General features: G+C 37.7%; 1 pseudogene; it reads left to right on the forward strand.

The window, feature by feature from the left end:
• Positions 1-7,396: 7,396 nt before the first annotated feature.
• Positions 7,397-8,362, forward strand: LOC101542290 (transformer-2 protein homolog alpha-like; annotated as a pseudogene).
• The last annotated feature ends 708 nt before the right edge of the window (positions 8,363-9,070 follow it).

Here is a 9,070-nt window from a genome sequence, read left to right on the forward strand (position 1 = left end):
TATTAAGTAGGCATCCTGTTCAGTCTATAGTCTATTTTCAGTCTGTATCTCCCATCCCTAGTGGGCCCACCTAGCACCCTTTGCTTGGTGATCCCTTCTCTCTCAAAGCTGCTTCTTCACCTAGCATGTGAGTTCAGCTTCCAAGCTGTGGAGTAATCCTCTTGGTACTTATCTCTACTATTCTTGGGTGCTAGTCTCCCATTCTGTTACTTTATATTCCACAAATGAGTGCAATCTTTCTATGTCTGTCCCTCTCTTTCTGACTCATTTCACTTAACATTATACTTTTCATGTTGATCCACCTATATACAAATTTGATGACTTCATTTTTAACAGCTGCATAGTATTCCATTGTATAGATGTACCTAAGTTTCTTTAACCAGTCATCTGTTCTCAGGCCTCGGGTTTTTTTCCACATTCTGGCTATTGTATATCACAAATTCCTAATCAGTAACCCTCCAATACTAATTTGATACCTGCTATGTATTCCCATGTTACACATGGGAAAATCCCAAGACATTTTCACCCACTGTCATGGAACTAGAGAGGAAGAGAGAGAAACAAATCAACAGTTAAGTTACCTTAAACATCTTAAGAGTTTGGTGAACTCACTGACCAAGGCCCAAACTGTGTAGCTGGATTACAAACAAGAATTCCCAGAATAACTATAGAGATTATCATATTTAAAAGACAGCAATAAAGGAACATTCACTCCAAGAATCATCTCAAAAGAGAGTGAGAAAGTCTGAAGTTTTCTAAGATGAGGGATTCTCGTGAATCCCTCATTTTATAAATGGGTCATTTTACAGTCACTGAGGAAGGGTACTATTGGGTGTCACTTCAAGATGTAACAAGGGGCTAAGAATGATGTCAGCACTACTTAAGGAATATTCCATTACCCAAAGTTGAGTTCAAGCATCACTGTCATTCTCACAGATGCAGCTTTGTTATTTATTACCCATGAAATTACCAGTCTCTTCCCATTTTTGAGCAGGAAGCCAAAAGCCAAAAGTCAATGCAACTTAGAAGAGTCTGAGAAAATGGACCTCACTGTTTGGGAGTGGGGGGTACATGCTACCAAGCTCCCTCTCAGTTCTGTGTCACAACTGATTGGATGGCACAGGTTGCTCATGAGAGAGAGAGAGAGAGACTAAGAACCTATTGACTGGACCAGAAGTTAAGCCATGCACACTTCCTCATCCTCTGGGATTGCCTCCAACTCTTCCTTCTGAGCCCCTGGGGAATTAGTCTGATAGAATTCCCCACTCAGTCACTGCCTTATATTCAAGTACAAGGATCATACAGCAATAAAATTGTGTTTGCAGAAAGAGTTTTAGTTCTTCTAAATTTCTTTTATTCAAGTGCCCAAGATCCTGACACCTGAAACAAATGTGGGAAGGCAGGGTGATCCTTTATGTATAGAAAAGGGTAGGGCTAATAATCCACCACTACTGACTGCCGGACACACAAGGCTCAGATCAAATTTCTTATGAATATCCCTTTTACATACCTTCCACCTTCACCTGCTGCTGACGCCTACTCGTGAAGATGAGCTAGGGAAGGGGAATTATTCTCACTACACGCACTCAGGAAGAACAAGAATAGAGTTTCCACAGGTGATCCTGTGTGACCTGAGGTTTAAAGGAGTAAAGGAGTTACTCTCATGGTAAAACAAGAAAGGGACTTTTAAGGATTAAAAATAACAGGAAATTGGAGAAGTAATTAGGCGAGACAGAATTATAAGGTGTAAAAAATGTGTCGGTAGAGGAAGACCTGACATGTTCAAGAAATCAGGGAATAGAAAAGACTTTTAACCCAGGTATCTTTTAAAATGGAAAAATTGCAAACCAAGAGACTCTTTGAAATAGAGACACCTTATTCCATGATAAAGCGCTAAGAAAAATGCAGAGTACATTGAGCAGAGAGCAAGGAATAACACCTGAAGTCGGGGAAAGCAGAAAGAAGACTTTAAATAATCTATGAGAGGAATATTCAAAGCCTGAACAATGGCACACTTCTGAGCACCTGTGGTAGAGCATCAGCTCTTAGGAGATGGTTTTTGAAGACATCACTAATAGGTAACCTGGACACATGTACTTTAATCCTTTTCTTTTTTTTACTGCCTACTCAGTAGAACTTATTACTTTTCTAAGACTCTAAGTCTGTATGTTGGAAGTCACCAGAGCACTAATTTCTATAAAAACTTGAGTATTTTGGACACAATATTTGGCACACGTGTACATTCTCCCTTTACCTTTGCTTTTCTAGCTCTTTGATTCTGCATTTATCTATACTTTTTATTTCTCAACCCCTTCCTTTGTCTTCACCAACTTCCATTGCCAGTGTCTTTAAGGAAACAGAACAACATTCTGACAACTACGGAATGTACCCGAGTAAGCATTTTCACCTTCTGTGTACTGACGAAATGGTGACTTCCCAGACACAAGCAGCCATCATTCTGATTGGTAGCCCTGGGTCAGGAAATCAGTGGATTATAATGAGTGATATTCAAAATCCAGCATGCAAATGATCTCAATTTGAATTCTGTTGTAAATACATGTTGCACTTTAAATACATTAACATAATGTATATTTCATATATTTACAATGAATTCAGTGGGGAGTGCAATCTGAATGCAGAAGTTGCTGACATTCATACTTTTCAGGTTTTCCTATATTATGAAAAAGCTCAATGTCAGAGAAAGAGATTTAGTTGTTGTAGGGCAGATGGCCATTTCCATGAAGGTGGAACCTGCTTATTAGAATTATAGTTATAAATTCCTATTGGTATAAATGTATACTATTTTAGTAAGTAATAAAAATACTTTATTTTGTCAATCAGCTTGCAATTCAATCTATAGATAAAAACTCGGGAAATGGCGAATGTAACCTCTGGGGACTATTTCATCATCACATAGACAATCAGAAAGCAACAACACATCATTAAAACAGAAAGTGTTGCAGAAATTGTAAGCAGGACGACCTATGGTGTTACTTCGTGCAGATGAACTATAGCAATTTTGTAGATGTGAAAACCTCATTTGCTTTGGATCAAATATAATCAGCATCTCTAAAGATAAAATAAAATGAAAGATGAAGAAAAGCACTAGCCAAGGGACAGATCTTCATTTATCTAGTAGGTCTGCACTGATGACTTAAATTGGAAAGGGAAAGCAGTGACTTGGGGGCTAGAGTCTATATTTGCAATGGTACAAAATGGTGTTTTTCACTCATTGAATCTAAACAGTGTGCTGTTATCAGCCTCAAATAAAGCTTGTTTATAAATCTAATTTCCTTTTGCACAAAAAAAAAGCAGACTGGGTTAAAGAATTTGGATTATTCTCAAAATCTATTTATTCCTTCCCAGGATCACATATTTCCATTTCTAAATGAGGACTGCAAACACAGATAATAGCATTGCTCTCCTTATAAAGTTAACAAGGCCCCATTACAATTCTCCCAGAAATGTTCTGAAAATTGTCCATTTCTCTCTAGAGCACTGAGAGATGTGGCCACCCACTGGATCTACACTGCAGGTAATTGTGATGTAGACAATGTTGCTGTCTGGATTCTAATGCAGTGCACATTTCAATAATGCTTACCTAACCATGCAAAACATGGCTAAAGTTTATGAGTAGTAAATGGTAAATCAGACAGGGACATTTAAATAAAGGAAATATTTCCATTTTTAATGCTCCATGGCAAAGTGATACATCACAATATTTGTTAAAGGTCAAGAATCTGCATTTTAATAATCTACTTTCACTGTACCCATTGTCTTTCTATTTAACTTTTAATTTGTCTTCGGTGTTTGCTTTGTGGCCACAGCAAACACTGGTCAGGGTCTACTCCTGGTTTGGTGCTTGGAGATTGTTCCTGGGGTGTTTGGGCCACCATAAGGAGCTGAGGATTGACCTCAAAGTTCCCTGGGTAAAGAGCGTGCACTCTCACTCTCTGAGCTCTCTCTTTGGCTCTGTCTTCACATTTGGAAGAGTGTTTACTAAGTACAAAAGATCAGTTGTTTAATTTAAGAACCAGGAGGTTTGCCCCACAGCTTGGAAACTGGCCTCACATGCTGGGGGAAAAGCAGCAGAGACAGAGAAGGGAACACCTAGTAGAGAATGTTGGGAGGACCCATTCGGGTTGAAAGCTGAGTACCAAAAGTGGACTATAGACTGAACATGATGGCCACTCAATACCTCTATTGCAAACTAGAACACCTAACAGGAGAGAGAACAAAAGGGAATGCCCTGCCACAGAGGCAGGGTGGGGTGGTGGGCGTTGGGGTGGGGTTCATGGGAGGGATACTGGGAACATTGGTGGAGGAGGATGGGCACTGGTGGAGGGATGTAAACCAAATAAAAACATGAAAGTTCATAAAGTTGCAACTGTACCCCACGGTGACTTACTAATAAAATTTTTTTTAAATCCTGATAGTTTGTAAAGATTACTGTATCCTAAAGATAATATGTATGTGAATCACTTGCCTCAATGTAAATGTTTGCAACTCGATTGCTGGGCTTATAGCTGTTGTGCCTGCCTTCAGGACACCGGCAAATATACCAATGGGGGGTGGTTATGCTGTTCCATAAAACTAAAAAGATAAGATTGCGTAATGAATGAAACTCCCAAACTACTAAAATGCCTTTAGTGAATTTTCAATTTTCCTTATAAAGAATCCTGACTTTTTTCTTTCATTGCCGTAGTTAGCTGTAATGCATAAGTCAAATGAAAACCTGAAATAAAAATTATATTTGATAGAGCTGATTCCAATTTCTTAATCCATTTGTCTAAAGGATCCTTTTAAACTAAAAGGAAAAATGGCACAAGCATTTTAGCATTAATCAAATTAATTTAGGGATTATGTTCAACTGAAATGCTAAGGGCCAAAGAATATTTTATAAGTGAAGTCTATATGAAAAGTTTTATTTTTGATCTATATTTAAATGTTCTACACTTTAACTTTATGCCTATTCATTTTAGAAACTATGATCTAACTTTGCCAAGTAATGATCATAATTACATTATAATTTTGATGAAAAATTTTGAGCACTATTTGCTCTATATTAATGCACTCATTAAATGTATTTTAGATATAAACATATTTTTGTGCTGTCAAATTCAATTTTGTGAAAAGAAGTAATTTGTGGCATTAATACTTAAAATTTCAAATCATAATTCTGACTTGGAAACGTAAAGAAAATTGAAACTACATATTCAGAGAATACAAAAGGGCTATGATTTTGAAGAACACATACATTCATATTTTGCTTAGCTCTTAAAATCTATGGCTAAAATTCCCACTAGTTTCCTAACTAGAAATTCATCAACTTAAATTTCTATTTATGTTTACCTCACCATGTAAAAGTTGACATTAATTTTGACATGATTCAATATGATTCCGTTCTCAAAGAATTCAAAGATTAAGACAGTGCCGATCATATCTAAACTCACCAGAATGAAGCACTTTCTCACACTAAATGTACATTAACTTAGACAAAAAGAAAGTGAAAACTTACATGACCAGTGAATTAAACTTATGTCTCCTTTTATTTATTTTCTTGTTTGCCTAATATCTCATTAACACTAAATTTATTCATGTGCTAAGAAGATAATCTTTGACAAGATTTTCCAAACCAAGTTAGCCCATATATGAAACAAACTACCCTCATTGTACAGCGATAGTATAGTTCCTAGGACACACCTCCCAGAATGTGTCTCTTTGGAATGTTGATTACTTTGAATAGATTGAATGTTTATGTTTATTTTATAAGGGAATATAAAGAAGATACAATTTTCCAACTGGAGTAAATTATGGCTGGAAGCAATGGAAGCAATTTCAGCCTTCTGCAGTGCTCACCCTTAACCCTATACTGACCCCAGACAACAGAAAATACAATAGAGAAATGAGAAACTCTCTCTCACCATAGTTCTGAAAGAAGATATGAGAGCAGTTCATATATTTATAGTCAGAATATATCAGAAGCTTGGTTTTTATCACAATTTTCTATAATGTTCTTTGCAATAGTCTCTCTTCACCTTGTTTTTCTATCATTAAAATCCTACAAATAAATATAGCACTGTAGCACTGTCGTCCAGTTGTTCATCAATCTGCTTTTGCGGGCACCAATAACGTCTCCATTGTGAGACTTGTTGTAACTGTTTTTGGCATATCAAATATGCCACAGGTAGCTTGCCAAGCTATGCCGTACAGGCAGGATACTCTTGGTAGCTTGTTGGGCTCTCTGAGAGGGACGGAGGAATTGATCCCAGGTTGGCCACATGCAAGGCAAACTCCCTACCCGCTGTGCTATTCCTCCAGTCCACAAATAACTATAAGAAAGAATATTGTGACCTCTCAGTGTCTGTGTTGCAAGCCATAATGCCCAAAAGTACAAAGAGAATATTGTCTGCCATGGAGGCAGGGGGAGGGTGGGAAAGGGGGGTATACCAGGGATATCTATGTTGGGGAATGTGCACTGGTGGAGGGGTGGGTATTTGATCACTGTGTGATTGTAACCCAAACATGAAAGCTCATAAGTATATTATGGCAATTCAATAAAATTTTTAAAAAAGATATTGTCTGCCATGGAGGCAGGGGGAGGGTGGGAAAGGGGGGGTATACCCGGGATATTGGTGTTGGGGAATGTGCACTGGTGGAGGGGTGGGTGTTTGATCATTGTGTGATTATAACACAAACATAAAAGTTTGTAACTATCTTCACAGTGATTCAATAAAAAACAAAGAAAGCATATCAGTGAAAATTGTTTCTCTATAAAATAATTTTACTTGGTTGTTGGACCAACAGTACACAGGGTCAGGTGCTTGCTTTGCACACAGTGAGCCCAGGTTTGATTCCCAGCATTGCGTATGCTTCCCCAAGCACCTCCAGGAGTGATTCCTGAGTGCAGAGCCAGGAGTAACCCTTAAGCATTACTGGTAATAAAACCTCAAACAACAAAAAGTTAAAAATAAATAAAATGAAATAATTTTACTGATAAGTCTTACCTCCAAAATACTATATTTTCAACACCTCATGTCCACCACACCTCAAAGGTGACTTCTGATGTGTTTTAATATTTTCTGCTTATTACATGGGGAGACCTTAGGGTCTCCTACATATTTCTCTTTTTCTTTGTTCTTAATGTGGTATCAAAGACTGAATCCAGGCTAGGTTCAGTGCTAGGCGTTCAGTCTATACCCCTGGCCCTGAAGATTTTATCTCTAATTGAACAAACATCAGTTGCCTAGAAAGCAACTACTACCACAAACTTTTGAAGTTGGAAACAATGCCTTAACATTTGAAATAATCATATACGAGTGATAGCTAATTAAAATAGACCTTATTTTTCTTCAAATCTTGATCCAGATCTCCTTCTTGCTCTCAGAGAAGACGGTCTCGAAGTAGGTCCTGTACCGGCGTGGAAGGATCCACAGTCATTCCCCAATGTCTAACTGGAGGAGAGATACCGGCAGCAGGGCAAATCCAGATCCTAACACTTGTCTTGGAGTGTTTGGCCTCAGTTTTCTATGCCACAGAAAGAGATCTTCAGGAAGTGTTTTCTCTATAATGACTGCTGAGTGGGGTCAATGTGGTTTATGATCAGCGAACTGGATTCAGCCACTGGTATTTGCTTTTGTTTATTTTGAGAGGATAGATGGCTCAAAGGAGGCTATCACTGCATCACTGTCATTCCACTGTTCGTTGATTTACTCCAGCAGGCACCAGTAACGTCTCTATTCTTCCCAGCCCTGAGATTTTAGCAGCCTCTCCTTACTCGTCTTTCCTGATTGGAGGCTCTTTCAGGGTCAGGGGAATGAGACCTATCATTACTGTTTTTAGCATAGCAAATACACCACGGGTAGTTTGCCAGGCTCTGCCAGTGGTGGTGGGATACTCTTGGTAGCTTGCCGGACTCTCCGAGAGGAGAGGTATGTATGTATACATATATATAGATTTTTTATTTATTTAGGCAACAATAATTAATAAATATTATTATGATGAAATATAGTAGATATCATGAAAATATCTAAATATCAAATATAAATATCCGAGGAGGCTATGGTAAGAGCAAATGGAATGGAGCTGGATGGCAGAAGAATTCGTGTTGCTTATTCTATCACCAAAAGAGCGCACACACCTGCATCAGGCAGTTACATGGGCAGACTGACTCCTAGTGACGCCACATGGAGGTGGAGGAGGTAGCAGGCATTGCGATTCATACTGTGTTAGAGGATATGATCGTGGATATGACAGATACGAAGATTATGACTACCGGTACAGAAGAAGATCACCTTATCCTTATTATAGTCCTAACAAATCACAATCAAGATCTCGTTCCTACAGCCCAAGACGCTATTGATAAACAGAAAGGTTGCAGTTGAGGACATCCTTTCCTTTTGATTTTCTTTCCTTTTAATTCTGGATTCCCCCAAGCGTTTAATCTTTCCTGTTCCTCCAAAAGAACTCTTGGAAAAAAATCTTTGGTTGATTTAGCATCTGCACTTTGTCTGTTGTATTGATGTTTTCCACCCCTTTTATTATACTCTTAAAGATGTAATTGCTATCATGTTGAGCAGTTAAACATCTCGAGTTAAAAAGGAAATCCTAGTGTCATGCTTTGTAAGTTATTTTTTCTTTGCTTTTTCAGAAAATTGACTCCTGGCTAATCAGATGATTAAAGAAATGATCTTTTTAAAGCTTCTGTTATATTAAATATTGTATTAGACATTGTATTAGAGATATGCATTCAGGAACTCCTTTTTTAACTTTATTTTGAGAAAGATAGTAACACATAAAGTAGTTCAGTCATGTCAACTTTGTCTGGAGTGGTATAGAGCAGTCAGATAGCTGAGTATAGAAAATTTGGAGCTATAGAAGAAAACACTTCATTTCTTTTGATGAATGGAATTTTTTAGCTCTACAAATTAAGTTGTTTTTTAGAGATAAAAAGAGTGTGGACTTCTACAAACATTTTGTATTTAAAATACATCTGTTAAAACTTACAAACTTAAAGTGTGATTTTTGTGTTGGGTTTCTTGATGTTTTAAGTATTCCTTTAATCAGCGAA

This window comes from Sorex araneus, chromosome 2 (assembly GCF_027595985.1).
Source record: "Sorex araneus isolate mSorAra2 chromosome 2, mSorAra2.pri, whole genome shotgun sequence".
NCBI lineage: Eukaryota > Metazoa > Chordata > Mammalia > Eulipotyphla > Soricidae > Sorex > Sorex araneus.